The sequence below is a fragment of the Trachypithecus francoisi genome, unplaced genomic scaffold (assembly GCF_009764315.1).
Source record: "Trachypithecus francoisi isolate TF-2019V2 unplaced genomic scaffold, Tfra_2.0 Lachesis_group15, whole genome shotgun sequence".
Classification (NCBI taxonomy): Eukaryota; Metazoa; Chordata; class Mammalia; order Primates; family Cercopithecidae; genus Trachypithecus; species Trachypithecus francoisi.
Window position 1 is genome coordinate 66,621,557 of NW_022681460.1, and position 19,794 is coordinate 66,641,350.

General features: G+C 42.1%; 1 protein-coding gene and 1 long non-coding RNA gene across 3 annotated transcripts in view; both read right to left on the reverse strand.

Annotated features, from left to right (window-relative positions):
* The window catches only part of UST (uronyl 2-sulfotransferase), a 336,463-nt gene that overhangs the window by 22,922 nt on the left and 293,747 nt on the right, over positions 1–19,794 (reverse strand). The gene's annotated exons all lie outside the window — the stretch shown is intronic.
* On the reverse strand, positions 1,159–4,560 carry LOC117097306. Its single transcript, XR_004442910.1, has 2 exons — positions 2,108–4,560; positions 1,159–1,723 (listed from the first exon to the last, which is right to left on the reverse strand). It is a non-coding gene; the product is annotated as an uncharacterized LOC117097306 (long non-coding RNA).

Sequence of the window (19,794 nt, forward strand, 5' to 3'; positions counted from 1 at the left end):
CAGAGTTTTTATAAGATCTGTATCAAGTCATTAGTTTTCCCATTAAGCATTGGTGTTCCCCCAGCCCCAGCATGTACGATGCACACAGAATCTGGAATCACAGGAGACTGCTAAGACAATGCTAGGTGTCTGACACCTTTTAGCTATAAGTGCGAAAGGATGTTGTTGAACATCAAAGGCTGTGGAACATGCAACCAGGAATCAGCATGTCCTCATTGAAAACTTTTACACCGTTTCTACCAAAAAAGATTAAATTCTAATTGAATGTTACTTAACTCACTCATCACTTCTTGAGTTTTACGTGCGACAATAAAATGAAGGCCTACTGGTTACTGGCTGCCTAGAAGGGAAAGCAAGTGAAAGCTCTTTGGCTCTTCTTTGGGTAGATTTAATTCTACCCCACCCCTATCCCTTTCTGAAAATTTACAAAACCCTCTGGCGTGCAAGTATTTTTCTTTCCCTCCTTCTCCTTTTTTTCCCCACGAGGTCCAAAGTCCCAGGGAGGGAGCTGCTGGGCATGGGGGGATGAGGTGAGAACAGGGTAGGGAACCACACCTGCTGTCCAATTGTGCTGGTGTCTTGGACAGGGCTGACAGATGGTGGCAGGAGAGCCATTATTCCCACCCTGCCAAGCTCATGACAGCCATTTCACAGAGGTCACAGCCAGGCTCAGCTTGACAATACTTGTGCCAATGTTTCTAGCTTCTGTGACCAACTGCCTGGAAAGGCACTAGATATGAGCCCCAATTCTTGTACTTTTTGACTGAGAGAATGCTTTGAAGCCTTTTCAACCATCATGCTTCTGTGCATTCCCTGAGGTATTTAGATCCCGTGCTTCGATAAATTAGTGGTTACAACTGAGCACATAATTCCTTATATCCACTTAGAATGTTTATGAGATAATTAGTTCTCAATTTCATCCAGCATCATCAGTTCACCTCCTGATCAGATAGATACATGAGTGGCTATTTTTTCTGAAGTATGGCAAACATAGTTGAAATCGGTTGACATTAGGTTATACCTCATAGAGCATATAGTAAATAATTGTCGTAGAAAAAACACACAACACATAAATTTGGGTTTATAGACATAAAGAGGAACATAGAAGACAGGGAAAAATATGACCCTGAACATGAGCATGGAATGTTTTAAAACTTATTGATATTCACAGTCTTTATTCATAGCATCTTGATAGTATTCATGAGTAACAAAGGACTTTGTGGAAATATCTGAAGGTCAATAATTCCTTTTAACAGACTAACAAGACCAAATTACTACTAAATTGATTTCAGTAGTTGGTAACCATACTTATTTCTGGTAGACTACATATTTCAATAAACAACTTTAAAAACGAATGTCACTGAATGTCAATTCACTATAAATTTAACAGTGAATATGTCATAAAATATTTTTATATCTAAACAACTAAAATAATAGGACCCTAAAAAGACTTTTAAAACGTGTTCATTAATCAAGTTTTGTTCTATATGATAAATCATGTACTCTAAGAATTTTTGAAACTCCAACAGATACTTGCTGTAACTAAACTGGAAAGGGTTCCCATTTTTGCTTTGCTATTTTAGAAAAATAAGCAGTTTTCCCTGGATTGTTTGCTTTCTTAAATTCCATTCCCCGATTCATTAAAACCCTTATGAAAACCAAAGTTGTTGACATGACTGAAACAAATGGCTTTACTGTTAACCAGATTGAGTCTTTGCAAGCACTTTATTAAAGCAATTTTAGTAATTCCAACTAGTAAAGTCTTTCCACCTACAAAAAAAAAAAAAAAACAAAGTACGTATCTAGAATATCAATGAACATCACCTCAACAGAACAACTAAGCTTTCCAGAAACACTGGGTTCTTGAGAATTCAGCAGAATAAAATTTCATAGAATCCTACATTTTATTAGCTACCCCATCATGGAGTAATCATGTTTTGGATTTTGCGAAAGAGAGAGAGAAAAAGAGTGGATCAGTTAAGAGCTTAAGAGCACGGCGTTGCAAGTCCCCTGGGCCTGGGTTGAGTGTTCATGCTGCTAACGACCAGCTCAGTGACATAGAAGCGTTATGAATGATCTCTAAGTTGGCAGTTTCCTTATCTGTAACATGGGCATAATAATAATATCTTCCTCACAGGGTTGTTCTTAGGATTAAATGAAACAGTACATCTAAAGGACTTAACAAGATTCCTGGGACACAAGAAGCTCCCAATGAGTGTTAAATATAATAACAACAACTATTAATATTATGACTGTTTTCCTCAAAATATATTCCCTTGAAACATCAGTATTCTGCCACTGAAATAGAAAAATGCTAATCTCTCCAAATGAAACAATTTCAATTTAGTTGAAACTTAATGTGTTAATGGTACTTCATGAAATTACAGACATCAAGACTTTGAGATACTCTGCTCCTATAAAATTTTACGGTCTGGTGGTTCAGTGAAAGTAAAGAGTCCTATCCCTTACAGTATACATGTGCATTTATAGATCAATCTTCCCCACCTATATATTCATTAGCTGCATAAAATTCCAAAGCACTTCTTGATCATGAATACTGTATAATCTATAATTATTTAATTTTGTAAAAATGTCAAAAATATATTTTGGATGTTTCATATATCTTCCCCTCCCTAATAGAGTTCCATTTGGGTAGTACTATCTCTTTTCTATTCATTTTTTATCCTCTACTATATCTTCTTGCCTGTATTAGGCAAATAATAAGCATTCAAAAATCATTCGTCACTGCAGCATCTGAAACACTTGAATAAAAAAGGAAGAAAAGTAAAGTTTTGTGAGACACCCTTCATTGTCACTGCAATAGCTGGATGGTCTAGGGCAAAGAGAAAATGCAATGAGATACAAAGTGGAGACACAAAGGAGAAACCATAGCCCTTTTGAGATCGGGAACTGTACCATTCAATCCTCTGCTCAACTTCCCGGGCAATGTAGTTTAGGCAAAACCAATTCAGGTTTGCTTTCTTATGGAATGACATGCTATTTAAATAATGGACTATACAGAGGATCCACTTAAATCTTGCATCAAAAGACCCAATGATGCCCCTGAATTGGTGTTAGAAAAATCAGGCCCATTTGCAGGCCTGTCACTTCTTTGTTTTGGCCCTTCCACTTTTTCCAGAATGCTGGCCATCACTTGGCAGAGGTGCCCAGGGGGTTCAGAGGGCCTGCCTGACTTTCTAGGTCATGTCTGGTCAGCTGCATCTTTCACAGGGATGACCAGTGTGTGGCTGTAAGCTGTTGTGGAATTCTCTTCTCTTGAGCATATATGTTTCTCTATTGATATGGCTGTGAAATTGAGATTGCGATGACTATTAAAAGAGACTTCTTGGCTGCTGAGTCCCAGCTCATGGAATCCATGCATGGAGGCTTCTGGAGGATGCTGGTCTGTGGCCCTCACTCTTAGCATTATTCCTCAACTCCAGCATCTTTCCCTGGGTTGCCTGATCTATGTCTCTAGACTGAAGCCATCTGATGTTCCCAGAGCTTGGACTGCTTGTGCCTTCTGCCCAGCTGCTATCCCTGCCTAGATAAGCACCTGCCCGGCAGTTCCCCTGGCTCTGGCTCCACAACTAGACTTGGCATGTGGGCCTTTACAACACTTTCAACAAAGGAAAGAATTAGGAAGAGATGCTAAAATAGTCAGTCATACCATAGTCCAAATCAAATGGAAGAAAAGGCACACCAATTCACCTCCACATCCCATATTCTAACATCTTCTGACTCTCAGTATTTTTGTACAATTCATGATTTATTTTCTAAAAACTCAGAATCAATTTATATTTATCGGGGTATGATGGTTTTGGCTAATATGTATCCCAAAGAAAAGTCCAAAGATTTATTTTTGTCACTTCATTTTGGAGGATAAAGTATATTGAAGAACATACTTCATTGAAAAATATCAAACCTAAACTTCACTCCTGAATAATGCTGGTGTTTACCTCTCAGCAAGGATCCTTGTCAGTTACTAGGAAAAGCAAATAGGCAAATGTCATTTTAACATTCCTTTAGGATTGTGGTATGGAATGAGAGGGAGGTTGACTAGAGTTTGGAGTATCCACACCTACCAAACATAAATCAATGGCTTCAAGATATCACAGCATGAAGACTTTATCAGGTGCCATCTGTAATCACTCAATGAAAAACAAATAAAGGATGAATATTTCAACCTCAGTTCTTGATATGAAAATAGCTGCCTACTTCCCATCCAATTTGTTAAACCATCGTTATAATATTTAATCTTATTACTACAGCGACTTGTGAGGAGGAGGGTGTGTCAGCTACTGCAGAGTTAAGACAATGTGTTTTCAGATTCAGGACAGTAATGCTGCAGTGGAAAAGATCTATGAGCTACCTTCTTGTAATTCAATTATTTTAAATATCTGCATTCAGGCCTGGAAAGTCAAGTCCTGCCCTTAATGGTGTTTATAACATAGTTCATACAGTAGATAAAATGTCAAGATTATTAAATAGTTAAGTACAGAGTTACAGAATTTTAGTATTTCAGGGTTAGAAATCTACACACATTTTATAGCTTCTATATACAAGAAAGGGGTGTGTGTGTGTGAGACAAGGTGAGTTTTTTTTTTTTTTTTTGAGACGGAGTCTCGCTCTGTCACCCAGGCTGGAGTGCAGTGGCACCATCTCGGCTCACTGCAAGCTCCGCCTCCCAGGTTCACGCCATTCTCCTGCCTCAGCCTCCCAAATTGCTGAGACCACAGGCACCGGCTACGACGCCCGGCTAATTTTTTGTATTTTTAGTAGAGATGGGGTTTCACCGTGTTAGCCAGGATGGTCTCGATCTCCTGACCTCGTGATCAGCCCGCCTCAGCCTCCCAAAGTGCTGGGATTACAGGCGTGAGCCACCGTGCCCGGCAGAGACAAGGTGAGCTTTTTAAAAACTACTGGCTAGAATTTGCCAGGTGAACTGATGAAATCCAAAGGACAGTTGCCAAAAAGAAGTCAGAAGTCTTAGAGAGAGGAGCTGGTAAAGTCACAAAAAGTGGAACCCAGGATTTCGTGTGCACACATCTGTGCTGCCCCTCGAGAATGATGTTCTTCACTTGCCCCATTTTCATCAGTGTTGCTGCGGGTGCAGGAAGAACAGGAAAGAGAGAGGGATAAAAACTCTGTGTGCTCCTAGCAATTCCACAGTGAGCCAGTGGGCTTCCCTTCTGCTTCTACATAGTTTTTATCTGAACATTCAATTATTTTCCTAAAATACATGCTTTTCCCACAATTTAAAATGCTACATGCTTACTATCTAACAGTTGGGAAATGAAAAAAATAAATTACTAATAATCCCACCACCCAGAGATATGACTAACAACATCAACATTCTGAGCATTTCAATGTAATCATTTCCTGTGCTCACATAGTTTTTCTAGTAAAACTGGTATCATATTGTAAATACGATTTGCTATCCTTTTCTCCTTTACTTTGTGTCACATCATATTTCAAGCAATCAGCTATGTCATTTAACTGTTTTTGACATATCAAAATGTATTTAGTTATTCTCTTATTTTTACAGTTGTCTTTTTGCTGTGCAATGGTAAACTATCCTGTGAGGAACATCCTTATAACAGTTTTTATGTACCTGTATGATTTTTTTTTTTTTCTAGCAACTGAAATGGGTCAAAGGTTGTGAACATTATTTTCTCACCAAGAAATCAAGGAATCACTTTCATTTAATAAACACATCAATTGTAATATACAATTTGATGAGTTTTGACAGCTATATATGCCTATGCCCCTATTACCACAATCAAGATATAGGATTTTTAAAATCAGTTCTGCAGCTATGGTCGTTTTGAAGGCTTTTAAGATGTATCACTAACTTGCTCTTTACCCCAGGGGGTACCAATGTGCTCTTCCTCTAGGAGTCTCCTGAGGTGCCATATCTCTTCGTCCTCATCACTGGGGACTCCATGACTACTCAGTGTTTGTCCATATAACAGGCAATAACAATTTCATAGAAAAAATGGTCTTATTTTAATATGCACTTCCTAGATGATGAATGTGGTTGGGCTTATTTTTTAGTGTATTTCTGGCAAAATGTACTTCTCTTTCTCCATTGTTTTCTGTTAGTGATTTTCTTATGGATTTGTAAAAAATGCTTCATGTTTTAATAAAATATAATCACATTAAATCTTATTGTTGCAAATATTTTGCCAACTTAAGTATGTTTTAAACATGCTTAAAGTTTGAATTAAACATAGTTATTCTTTACTCTCTCTCTTTTTCTTTTTTATTGAGACAGAGTCTCACTCTATTGCCCAGGCTGGAATGTAGTGGCCCCATCTCGGCTCACTGCAACCTCTGTGTCCCAGGTTCAAGCAATTCTCCTGCCTCAGCCTCCTGAGTAGCTGGGATTACAGGCACCCACCACCACGCCCAGCTAATTTTTGTATTTTTTAGTATAGATGGGGCTTTGGTCAGGCTGGTCTCGAACTCCTGACTGTGCCAGCCCTTTACTTTCTCTTTGTATAAATATGTATTTTACTGCTTTTATGCTTAGTAAATCCTTAGCAAAACCCCATCCCCCCAAAAACAATCACCTATATTTTCTCTATTCCTTTCATGTTTTGATTTTTAAAAAAATTTAACTGTTTAGACCATCTGGAATTTATTAAGGCCCATGGTATGAGTAAAGACTCTATTTTTTCCCTAAACATTGAGCCAACTAATTTACACCTTTATTTACTCTTTCTTTTAAATGATCTTTACCACAGAGCACACTACCTTTTATATAAGCATCTGTTTCTGTTACTGTTTCACTGACTCGTCTATCTGAGCTTGTGCTTTTATACCATTATTTTAAACCCAGGAGCTTTCTAGTATTTTTGAATCTTGTTGCGCAAATCTCCTCTCATTACTTTAAAAAAAAGATCACTGGCCATGTCACTTGTTTATTTTTTCCAGATGAGCTTGAGAATAACTTTAAGCTAAAAAAAAATTCTTTAAATTATATGCTAATGTGAGGAAAATGGCATTTTTATGATATTCCATATTTTCATGCATGAACATGGTCTGTCCTCTTGGTTTGCATTTCTTTGGTTGTTGTTGTTCCCAAAGTAAAGTTTGGTGCCCACATTTCAAGTAGAAATTCTGGGCTAGAATTTCTCACAAGGGCTTGAACTGTTAATGAAAAACTCTGACCTCATTTAAATAACCCAAAATGGCCAAGGGGTGGGAGAACACATACGATTATACTTCAGAGAGTTAAAAGGACTTTTAAATTTTGAAATGCTCCATAAATGATTAAGAAAATGTGTTTCCTTGACTCTGACTAATGAGCCTTAGTGTGAAAAATCCTAGTTCTATTGGATTTCTAATGAAATCCTAAATCTATTTCGTTAAAGACATACAGAGTATAATTGCAGCGCCATTCTGTACACATTCCTTAATTTTTCCTAAAAACTCAATGCTATTTTGACATTAGCAACTACTAGCAAAGTATGCCTAAGTATTAGGCATCATTTTTTTCCCCATTAGTTAGCTTATTCCATTTCACAGATATGTGGAAACAAAGTCTGGCTTCAATTTGCATCTGAGATGGGGTGTGTATATATTTTTACTCTTGGTTTGTACTAAAAATAAACTAGAAGAGCAAGTGGGAATGTGCCACAGGATGTGGTCACTCAACTTCATGTGACCTCGACATTTGCATTCGAAAACAACTCTAGTGACTTCAAAGGTGATTTTCAAAATAATGCAGAAGGAAAATCATTCCTCTTTAACTCCAAACTTAGACACGCCAAGAAGTCAAGTCCACTTAGATCAGTAGGCACTAGATGGGCAATTCTGCTGTCACCAGAAAAGCTGAAGCCAGTAGAGTCCTCATGCCACACTTGACAAGGAATCACACCAGGGAATGCTGGAACCTGCACCATGACAAATAGACTTCGGAACAATTGTGTTGGTCTCTCCTTTCAAACTCAAAGACATGACTAAGTTGAACACTTGAAAACCCTGCCCTATTGCAGATGGAAACAGAAGAATCAAATGAGATGATTAGAAAAGTGCCTTGGAACCTGTACGCCGGTGCACGAGCCCATTATCTGCATTAATCCTCAGAATAGCTTTGTGAGATCACCATTCTCTGCTTTCAGATGAAGAAACAGACATTCCGAGAGGTTAAGGAGCTTGCCCAGAGTTAAACAGCTGGTAAGAATTAAAGCTGGGATTCGAACCCATGCCTACTGACTGCAAAGACCATGACTGGCCTATGTACTATACCATTTTCACATCTCAGGAAAGGAGAAGAAAACTTCACAAATAGGAGATGTCTTCTTGTTAAAGAGCAGCTTTTAGCTTCCTAGCAGATGATCATGAACAAACTGAAGTGAAACAGGATCCCAAAGATCAGCCAACTCCTTGGCCTACTAACAGGCAGTGGTGGCCCTAGCCCTGGCCAGTAGACTGGTTTGGGGACCAACTTATAACACTAATTGTGTGTGACCTGTACATTCCCAACAGAAAGAAGCCTCTGAGTTTGCTTTTGTTAAACTTCCAGGATAGGGCTGAAGCCATTCTTGCTTACATTTTGTTCACCACATAAGACTCCAGGCTCCATAAACAGGGATACACGATGTACTCCAGGCACAGGTATGTTCTAAGTGCATTAAAGCTGTGTATGGATTTGAAGGGAAAATCTCTTTCCAATTTCTATTGAATACTTCTTGACTGTGGCCTGCAGAAAACAATAGTTGTTGACAGTCACATGTCTGGCATCCAGCAATCTGACTTCTGTGATGGTTTTCCAGTTCTATGGTGAGCTGGGAAAATATCTAGAACATTTCTAAGCAGACCTTCTGGGAGATGGCTTTTTTAAAGGAATAAATGAAAGGACTTCAAGCTTCCAAACTTGGGTGACTGGCAAAACTGTGGCACTGTGGAGTAATCTGCATCCCTTTAAGTAAATAAAACACGAAATCCTACATAGATGATTAAAGAAAATGGAGAACTAGAAGGGGGTTGCCTTGCTCTCAAAACCCCATCTCTCCTTCTCAGAGATTTTTGCTGGCTTTAAGCTCAGTCTTTCAACCGCAGGAGAGGGTTGTTCAGTATATGAGAAGGCAATACTGAACTAGAACCATTTGGGAGCTTCCTGGCACCTTCCAGTCACCTCCCTGCGGTGGACAAGAGAATTGTTACTAAGCCTGTGCCTAGAGATCCTCAGGGTACCCACACACACTTCCTGGTGAGTGCCGTCCGTCTCCTCTCTGTTCTTCCTGTGACTAGCAGGGTTGGGTGCATCATCGGGGCTCAAAAATATGTTTGCTCTTACTTTTCATAACAAAAACCACAATTACTTTTGCACCAACCTAATACAATAAATTCAGTTTGTGGACCAAATAAATCCCTTTTCCTTATTTCTATGTAGCATTACATCTTAAATAAAAATGAAGTTTAGTATACAGTGAAGGGGAACTTATGGAAAAATAAGGAACATAGGAGCAACTCTCATAATAAAAACCCAGCTTCACAAAAAATGACAAATTTCAAATGCACAGGTTTCTGATCCCCAGATAGCTAACGCTACCCCTTATACCCAGGAAAGCCTGTCTACACATCCACACTTTGTGTAAAGACCCTGCCCTGGGACTTAACTTCAGAACACCTAAATCTCTCTGAATTTGAAAACAGGACTAGATTATAAAAGCTGTGCTTGATTAGTTACACCTCAATAAAAAAAATGGTACTTATCAACTTACAGAATTTGGCATACAGTTGAGACACTGATTGTTTCAGCAACGTGTGCTCACTATGTGCTCACTTTGTAAAACAAAACAAAACACTAAGCCTTTGATGCTGGCATAATGGCCTTTTTCTCTTGGGTGGATTCCACTTTGCAAGCGTTTCCTGCCCCAGATTAATCTGATATCCAAAGCACGTGTTATTGGAAGAGTTTTTCGCTATTTGTGCCCAAAATATTAGACTACTGAGCACATTATTAAGCAAACTTGAAAACGACTTGGATCTTTTTTAGGAGCTCTCCAGATGGGTTACCGCCTTTCAGCTGGGCCCAGCATTCTTGTCTCTGGTGGTATTAAGCTGGAGCCACAGGCATGCAGCAGACGCCATTTCCCCAATAAATCCCATGGCTGAATGAGGCAGAGCGGGCACCAGTCACACTTCGTATTAAGCTCAGTCTACAGATGCGGATGCCTGAATAATACTCCCACCGACCCTCACCCCCTCAAAAGCAAAATGTAGAAATGTAGGGAACTACATTTGAGGTTGAAGCCATCAGTACAGATCCAGTTGTTCAGACTGTCATCTGACATTGTGTTTCCTCACTGATACTAGGGAGAAAGAGAGTGAGGGGAAATGGGAAACTTCAACCACAGTACCATAATGGAGGCCACAAATAAGCTACTGTATGTCAACAGAAGTCAGACACCGACAAGAGTTTTGTTTTTAGTTTTTTGGAAATGAAAAAACATTGACATTTTAAAAGACTACGCTGATACTGCTTGAGAATTAAGAACTGGTCGAAGTCTCAGGCTGAACAGAGGGAAATGTTTAGCAAAACCCTCATGAAATTGATTCAAGTTTTACGAGGAATTAAGTTACAGTTTTTGACTCTGAACCATTAAAACCAACCATTCAGCCAAAAATGTATCTGGGATTTAACATTTTCTTTAGGAAAAACATCTTAAAAGTGATGTATCCTAGTCACTTAAAGACTGTGAAACTCTATTTTAACAATATGATGGGGCCCACTTTCAACCAAAGCAAAGCTAATAATAATATGGTCTAAGATCAAGACTAATAACACATGCAGTTTCGTATCTACTTATAGACACTCTGGGAGTTGTGTGGTCTTTCGTGATAGCCACTGGGGCTGATTCTGGGTTGGTGAAAGTAAGCCAATCTTTCATGGCTGATGCCAGGAACCAACGCACATGCCCTATTATACTTAGGCAAACAATATCCTATGTTATAATGTGGAAATACAGAAGCATGGCAGAGCCATAAGTCAACCTGCATAACCACAAGGCTTGGTCACCATTTGGAGTGCCAGTGCCACATCCTGACTCCGAACAAGATGGCTGGCCTCCAGGCCTCAGGCCAGTTCTCCCGACTGAGGGCAGCCAGGGGCTCCTCCTGGTGGCTCTCTGTCAGATGACGCCTGTCCACATCAAGGCTCCCACCAGGATGCTTCCTCTCCCATGGTAGGGCTCGCAGGGGCCAGCCCTCAGAAAAGGAGGTCACAGCACTTGCCTACCGCGCAGACCAGAATGCTCACTGTTCTAGGGAATGTGGATGCCCGTGAAAATCTGAAAATTCTTTGCTTCCCAGAAAAAAAGGAGGAACATGAAATTTTTTTCTTATAAACTGGATGGCAGCCAGGTGTTGTGGTTCACACCTGTTATGCTAACACTTTGGGAGGTCGAGGTGGGTGGATTGCTTGAATCCAAGAGTTTGAGACCAGCCTGGGCAACATAGTGAGACCTCATATTTATAAAAATAAACAAAATAAGTGGGTATCATGGCACACAACTGTGGTCCTAGCTACTTGGGAGGCTGAGGCAGGAGGACCGTTTGATCACAAGAGGTTGAGGCTACAGTGAACCAAGATCATGCCACCACACTCTAGCCTGGGTGACACAGTGAGACCCTGTCAAGAAAGAAAGAAAGAAAGAGAGAAAGAGAGAAAGAAAAGGATGGTGATGGAGCAGCTGAAAGATTCTCTGAAAGGCCAGGAGTTTGGGAGCAAACTCCTAGCACTTTGGGAGACCAACGCAAGAGGATCACGTGAGTCCAGGAGTTTGAGACAAGCCTGGGCAACATAGTGAGACCCCATTTCATTATTTAGGAAAATATATATATCAAATAAAATAAAAATTCCCTGAAAACCATGTGGTGGACTTCAGGTTAAGAACTTCTGCTGTGGGCTGCACCTAGTGTTGTAGGAATGCCATGGTTTGCTGAGAGGAGGAAAAGTACTACTGAAAATCAGCTATTTTGCAAAAAGCCCTCACTCTTAGTATCACAGGCCACGCCTGGATATCCACCATGAAAGACTCCTTCCTTTGAAGTAGCGTGCCCTACCTCAGGGCCATGCTGGACCACAGGTGGCAGGGGTGGTGCACTGCTATGCCTGGGTCTGGGTCCTGGTGCAGTGTGGACCAGGGCAAGCTACCCACGAATAGGATTTCTCACCATATCTCATGGCAGCCAAGCTTTAACCCTCTGCCCACATTGCTAATGAGAGGAATGGCAGGAAGGGTCAAAGATGTGAGATGATGAACCTGCTTAAATGGCCAACAGTTCACATCACACCACCTGTATTTTTAGTGAACCAAATTTAGATGAATAAAGTAACATACTTCTCACTTAAAAAAAAGCTCTTTAAAATAATTATCAGTACATGTATAGTAAAAAGTGCCTAAAATGATTTTTTTTCTAAGGAGACTCCCCATAAAATAGTGATGTCCTACATAAACTTCAGTTTCCTCATCTGTCAAATGATGAATAATTTGGGAATTATAATATAATTCCCAAATTATATTGAGAATAATAAAATTGCCTAAGTCATTGGATTATTCTGTTAATTACATTAGGTAGCCCACATAAATGCATATCACAGTACATGCATATCACATATATGCATACCACATAAATGCATATCACAGTACATGCATTCAGTATTAATTCAATACATTTTTGCTGTATACCCATTACGTGCAAAGCGCTGTTCTAGTATTTCTATGAACACTATTCTCATTATTAGAAATTCCCCTGGGAAGGACAAATTGTGTTATTGTCAGCTGTCAATACATTGTATTCTAGATCATTTTAGATCTTTGTTCTAGAATGATCTATTAGGGTCCTCGGGGAGTGGGCCACAGGACAGCCGAGTTTTAGGACGGTTCTGGTGCCAAGGGTGGTCAGCATGGAGAGGGTGGTCTAGGGTATGGGAATGGAGGCCTGGAGGCAGGCATGAAGTGGGGGAATCTGTCCAGGAAGATGGAGTGGGAGGATGCAGAAGAGAAACTCTCTTTGCTCAGAGGAGGGTCTGTTCTGATCATGGTCTCCAGTTGTGGGAGAGAACAAGCGATGAAGAGGCATCCGAACAGCGGCACATTTCACCAAGACCAGAGACTGTCACCAACACTCTGCATCAGTGTGGAAAGGATCTCCATGACTAAACTGAAGGCCTGGTGTGCAGGGGCTACCCTGGAGGAGAGGGGTTCCCTCCAGAAGAGCAAGGGGCATGGACAAGGGGACAAAAGGTAGAACATCCCAGCTCCAGGTCTCTTCCTTGGTTATGAACTTCGACAAGTCAGTCAGACTTACTGGCCACACTGCATTTGTGCTCCTATCTCACGCTTTTGCTCTCTGCTCTCCTGCAGGATGTTGCAGCGATAGCTCACTGGGCTGGAGGTCCAAGAGGAGGTGTTCTTTGCCCACTAGTGAGCTAGCAGGTTCCAACTCTTCCTGGAGTGGATAGCAAGAAGTCCCAGGCAAGGAAGAAGTCAGCATAGAGATCAAGACTATTAAATACATCAATATCCATAAAGCCCTCATGATGCTGTCTGGTTCACAATAAGTGCACCGTCACCAGTGTTTGTTAAATGGCCCACCTGCCTCTCCCTCAGGAAATTTCCTTTTCAAGGCCCACCTGGAAATCATGGACTTTCTTTAGGTTTTATTTAAAAGGGCAATGTTTCTGTAAAGCAGAGGTTCACCCAGGGTCTTATGGGGATGCACAGGCTATATCCCAGAGCAAGGAGGAGGATGTCACGCAATCCATTCACTGGGGCAAAGGGTGTCTGTCTCTACTACAGCAACTTAGTAAGATGGCTGAGAAAATGCACTCAGATCATGGAAACAGAAGCCAGTAAGGAGAGGCCTTGGGAGTCTTTACCTGGATGTTTCTGAGCCATGCCGTGGAGTTTAGTCTGCTGACACCTGTGCCTAAGGGGACCACATGCTGGAGAATGCACTGAATCGCAGGTCTTTCACTGACTGACTACATACAAAATATAATTTTATTTTAATCAATTAATTATTTTTTGAGAAGGAGTTTTGCTTTTGTTGCCCAGGCGGAGTACAACGGCATGTCCTCTGCTCACTGCAACCTCTGCCTCCTGGGTTCAAGCGATTCTCCTGCCTCAGCCTCCCGAGTAGATGGGATTACAGGCATGTGCCACCACACACAGCTCATTTTTGTATTTTTAGTAGAGAAAGGGTTTCCCCATGTTGGTCAGGCTGGTCTTGAACTCCTGCCCTCGTGATCTGCCCACCCGGCCTCCCAAAGTGCCGAGATTACAGGGGTGCGTCACTGTGCCTGGCCTACAATTTTATTTTTACAATGCTTATCTGCTAGTATCTACAGACATCTTGCAGGAAAAAATACAACTAATGCAGGTAAAAATCAGATCAAAATACTGGAAAGAAAGAATGAGACAAGTGAAAATTAAAATGCTGGGGTGACACTGTGACACACTAATGGCATCAAACTGGTTTCAGTACTTTATTTAAAAAGCTATTAAATACTTAACTTTGTTACCACCAAGGTTCGAGTTGTTTGAGTTGGAAGAGCTCAGGGCTGTATGAAAAAGAGAACAGTGGCAATTTTTATCTTCACTCTTAACGAGCCTTTGGATCTCGGGGTGGTGGAGGAACAAGACACACAGTCACCCAGGTAGGCATGTCCAGGTATTTGTCCCCAACGTGCTTGGTGAGTAACCATGTTTTACATGCTGTTCGGAAAACTCGGCCAGGCAGGAGGTCAGAAAGGGGAGAAGGACGGGAGAAGGAGACCCAGTCAGAGCTTCTGATGGATACTGTTTTGAGGCAGGTGCTGTGGGTCTCAGGAAGTGACGAGTCATGGCCTTGTTTTCAAGAAGCTTCTGTGGAGTTAACTGCCAAAAAAAAAGAGGACTCCTCCACTTCGTGCAAATGACAGAGGACAGACAGCACAAGCAAGCCCTCCCCTAAGGGGCTCCTGCGACAGTTTCCTCTTGGTTCCTCACGCTCAGTTGTGGCCCTTCTCACGCTCCTCTTTTTTTTTGTCTGATCACAAAAATAGAAGAAGTTACAAAGCATGGTGGGAAGCCCACAGGGTTTGGAGCTAGACAGGCTCTGCCTTGCACCAGCCATGAGACCCTGGGTATGGTCCTTAGACTGTCTGGCTGTGTTTTGTCCTTTGTAGAATAGCAATACTAATATCTAACTTGCCGTGCCACTGTGACTATTAGAAATATATATGTATAATCCCAGCACTTTGGGAGGCCGAGGCAGGCGGATCACCTAAGGTTGGGAGTTCGAGACCAGCCTGACCAACATGGAGAAACCGTCTCTACTAAAAATACAAAAAAAATTAGCCAGGTGTGGTGGCAGGCGCTTGTAGTCCCAGCCACTCGGGAGGCTGAGGCAGGAGAATGGCGTGAACCCAGGAAGTGGAGCTTGCAGTGAGCTGAGATCATGCCACTGCATTCCAGCCTGGGGGACAGAGCAAGACTCCATCTCAAAAAAAAAAAAGAAACAAAAAACAAAAAACAAAATTAGCTGGGCGTGGTGGCACATGCCTGTAATCCCAGCTACTCAGGAGGCTGAGGCAGGAGAATTGCTTGAACCCTTGAGGTGAAGGTTGCGGTGAGCCGAGATTGCATCATTGCACTCCAGCCTGGGCAACAAAAGTGAAACTCCGTCTCAAAAACAAAACAAAACAAAACAAACAAACAAAAAAAGAAATATGTATGTATATCACAGAGCATAGTGTCTGGACACGGATGATCCCTAATACATGTGCCTCTCTGTGATGCACGTGTGTTCCAGGAAAGGCAGAGAACACAGAAAAGTCTACAGGAGAAACTAAAACCACACAGAAACCACCACAACTAGCAACTGCAATTCTTTTGGTATTTTTCCTTCTAGTTTGTTCTGCTAAGCATAATGTGTGTGTGTGTGTGTGTGTGTACACAACAAATACATAAAAATATTGTATAATATAAATATAATATCACGTCAGATTTTTCATTGTTTTTCTATTTCCAATGTATTAACATTCTTCAAAATAAAATTCCAACCACCTCATCATATTTCATTTGCATCACTGTAAAATCACTTATTAAGCTTTCCCCAATATTAGACATCTTTTTTCGCCCTAATTCCTTTCTACAACAAAGAAAGGCAATCCAGAGGACAATGTTCATCTTTGAAGGCTCTTTGTCCTAATCTAGGATTTGCTCCGTAGCTGCTTTGAATGTGGGCAGATCTTACTATCACAGACCCTCCAGGTCCTCCCCTGGAAATGGAGAGGAAGAGGACTTCTGACTGCATTAGTTTCCTATGATAACAAGTTACCACAAACCGGGTAGCTTAAGACAACAGAAGTTTATTCTCTCATAGGTCTGAAAACTAGAATTGATGTGTTGGAAGGGCTGTGTTTCCTTCGAGGGAAGAACCTTCCTCCTCTTCCATTTTCCAGGGGCAGCTGGAAATTCTTGGTGCTCTCTGGCTTGTGACAGCATCACTCGTCTCTGCCTCCATCTTCACTGGCCTTCTTCCTTGAGCCTCAGTCTCTCTCTCCTTTTAAGGGCACAAGTCATTGGATTTAGGGTCCACCCTAATCTAGTATGACCTCATCTTAACTTGATTACATCTGCAAAGTCGCTACTTCCAAATAAGGTCTCATTCACAGATATAGGGGATTAGGACTTCAAGATATTTTGCAGGGGAAGCAGTCTCAGTTCTTGGGTAACGGTAGGGGACTCACAACACTGCCTAACAGAGAGGTGAAGAAGTGAACCAATGTAAGTCTAAAGGGGGACTCACAACACTGCCTAACAGAGAGGTGAAGAAGTGAACCAATGTAAGTCTAAAGGGGGACTCACAACACTGCCTAACAGAGAGGTGAAGAAGTGAACCAATGTAAGTCTAAAGTACTTTGCTAACTGCAAAAGTGCTATCCAAATGCAAATTGCCACTTTGAAATTTTTGGGTCAAACCAGTTTTAGGAAGACAAGAGTTTCTCTCTCTTTAGGTTTGGGCATCTGGCCATTGCTAGGGGGCAGCACATGTTTGAGCTTTGAAGCCAAGAAGGCCAAACCCTATGGAAGAATCATGGCGCCTCGGAGGCCCCAGATGCCTTAGGAGTGGTCTTTTACCTCGGATGACTGGAAGGCCACAGCACTGGACGGCCTTCTGCCTTGCTGACCCAGGCAGCCCACGCTGGGAGGAAAATCTATGGCAGTACTTCTCCGACAACCTTGGATTGTTTTCCCCACCTAACCCATTTCAGATCGACACTTTTGTAAACGACGATAAAAATAAATCGTCAGAAAAATGACCACAGTAACGTAAAATTCCCATCAAAGCTTCCAAATGCTGCTTCTTAATTTCTGCCCTTATCTCGTCACGGGCTGGTATCAAGCAGCTTGCGGGCTGGCACCGGTCCGTGGACCACACTTTGAGTCGCACTGCTTGGCTGTGGCCAGGCCGCCGCTGGCACCCCAGGGGCCCCACTGAACACGTTCCTGCTCCCAGGCAGGAACACTGTTCCTGCTGTGCTGGAAGAGTGTTCCCCAGCCTCTAACCTCATTCCAGGGGTCCTGCCTGGCTGGGGATAACTCCCTCCCCCCACACCTGGGCCTCCGTGTTTTCTTTGAGTTTGTTTTCCCACTGATTGACTTTCCCTTCAGTCTGGGCTTTAAAAACAGTTTTCTGAGAGAACGCAGGCGATCCCAGCAGCCCTGACACCACGGCTCATATGGAATGTATTTAGAGAGGGGAAAAAACTCAAATGGAGTGGTTATACGATTTTGAACTGGCTTGGACATAACATGGCTGGAATTTCGGCGCTGGCTTTTGTTTGCCTTCGTCATGAAACATTTGTTATATGAGCTGCTGCTCCTGCTACTGAAGTAGCTGCTGCAGAGGAGCCTTCATCATGGCTGCTTTTCCTTCTGTCCGTGAGCGGACTGGCTATGCTCACCCGCCCGAGGCCTTCACTCCCCGACTGCCTGCCTGTGCCGCCATCCGTGCCTAACCTGGGAAACAGGCTTCCCCCAAACTGACACCTAACACCACAGGAAAGGAAGATGCCCTTTCCCACCAGGTTATGTGAAATAATACCGTGAAATGGTCATGCGCTCTGCCTCTGATCACAGGACCCTCTTTTTCTCAGTTCTTATAATTTACATTTCCTCCCACAGGAGACCTCCAATACAGCCCTGATTTGTCTTCTTGGTAATTTTAAAATCATAGTATTAAGTTTGGAGTCTCATCATGGTAATGTCATCCAGTAAAAACCCAAAAGGGATTAATTAATCAATGACCATTAAAGGATCTTGTTTTTGTTTGTTTGCTTTGCTTTTGAAATGTTGCCAGGGCTATAATCCCAAGATACAGATGCTGAAGGCAGAGCCACGGTAGTTTGATTCACATCATGGCTACACAGATACTGCCTAAAAGATACGTGTGTGACAGATCTAGCTAAGAATAGCAGAATCTTAAAGTCCAGGTAGTTAGAACATTCCTAGTTAAATGTAGTGGGCTGATCACATGCCTGCAATGCCTGTCCTTCAAAAAACTTCTCCAAAATGACAGTGAAGGAATGATAATTGTATTAAAGATGGCAAAATCACAAGGATAAAACGCTGGAGAAGGATTATCAGTGGAAGGCAGACCTCCACCAATTTCTGGAAAATGAAATGCAGTTGGAAGCACGCATCCCATTAGGCAAAGCAGAGGAAGAGAGTCTGAAGTGCTGGAAAAAAGGACATGGCTCAGGAGTGTCAGCTCACCCAGCTGGGAGTCAGAGACGGAGCACCACTGGGTGTCCCCAACGGGAGAGCTGGGTCTGAGGCTGGCAGTCTAGTATGAAGCAGCTGGGACCCTAGTTCACTCCTCAGCCAGGGGCAGGCAATCTTAACTATCAGTCTCCAGAGACTTTGGGTAGGGGCTCCATACTGATTTGCTAACCCAGAGGAGACAGAAGGAGAGGTATGGGCTAAAATCCCAGCACTGGGGAGACTGGTGCATTCAGTGAGAACCTTCAGCAACCAGTTGCATGCATGCTCCACTCTCCTATCACACTTCACCTCCCATCCCCAAATCAGATGTTTGGATAATTTTTCAGGGGAAAACTGGACAAACTCCAGAGAGAAAAAACTACCATCACTAACAAATATTTTTCCAGCAAAACCTCTATTGCTATTTGATTATCCTAAAGCGAGGTCCACTGGTCAATGAGCCTCCTTCATTGCACAGCACTTGCAATTAGCTTTTCTTTTCTTTTGTTTTTTAAAGATGGGGTCTTACTCAGTCACCCAGGCTGGAGTGCAGTGGCACAATCTTGGCTCACTGCAACCCTGCAACCTCTGCCTCTGGGGCTCAAGTGATCCTCCCACCTCAGCCTCTCAAATAGCTGGGACTACAAGTGTACACCACCACATCCAGCTGATTTCTGCATTGTTTTTTGTAGAGACCGGTTTCACCATGTTGTCCAGGCTGAACTTGAACTCCTGAGCTCAAATGATCCACCCACCTCGGCTTCCCAAAGTGCTGGGATTACAGGTGTGAGCCACCATGTCCGGCTGCAATTAGCTCTTTAGTGCCTCACTCTTAAAACCTAAAGACAGACAAATGTCACCAGAGGAAAGCCTTCAGACTGAAAAAGAGAGCCCAAACCAACCAAAACAGTACAGAGGAACCTGGAACAAATGGAGATAAAGCAGGGATTAAATGAAAATGCTTAAACCAATCTCTATAATTTTTAGACATTTAAGGTGATATTGCATCCATCCACTAACAAGA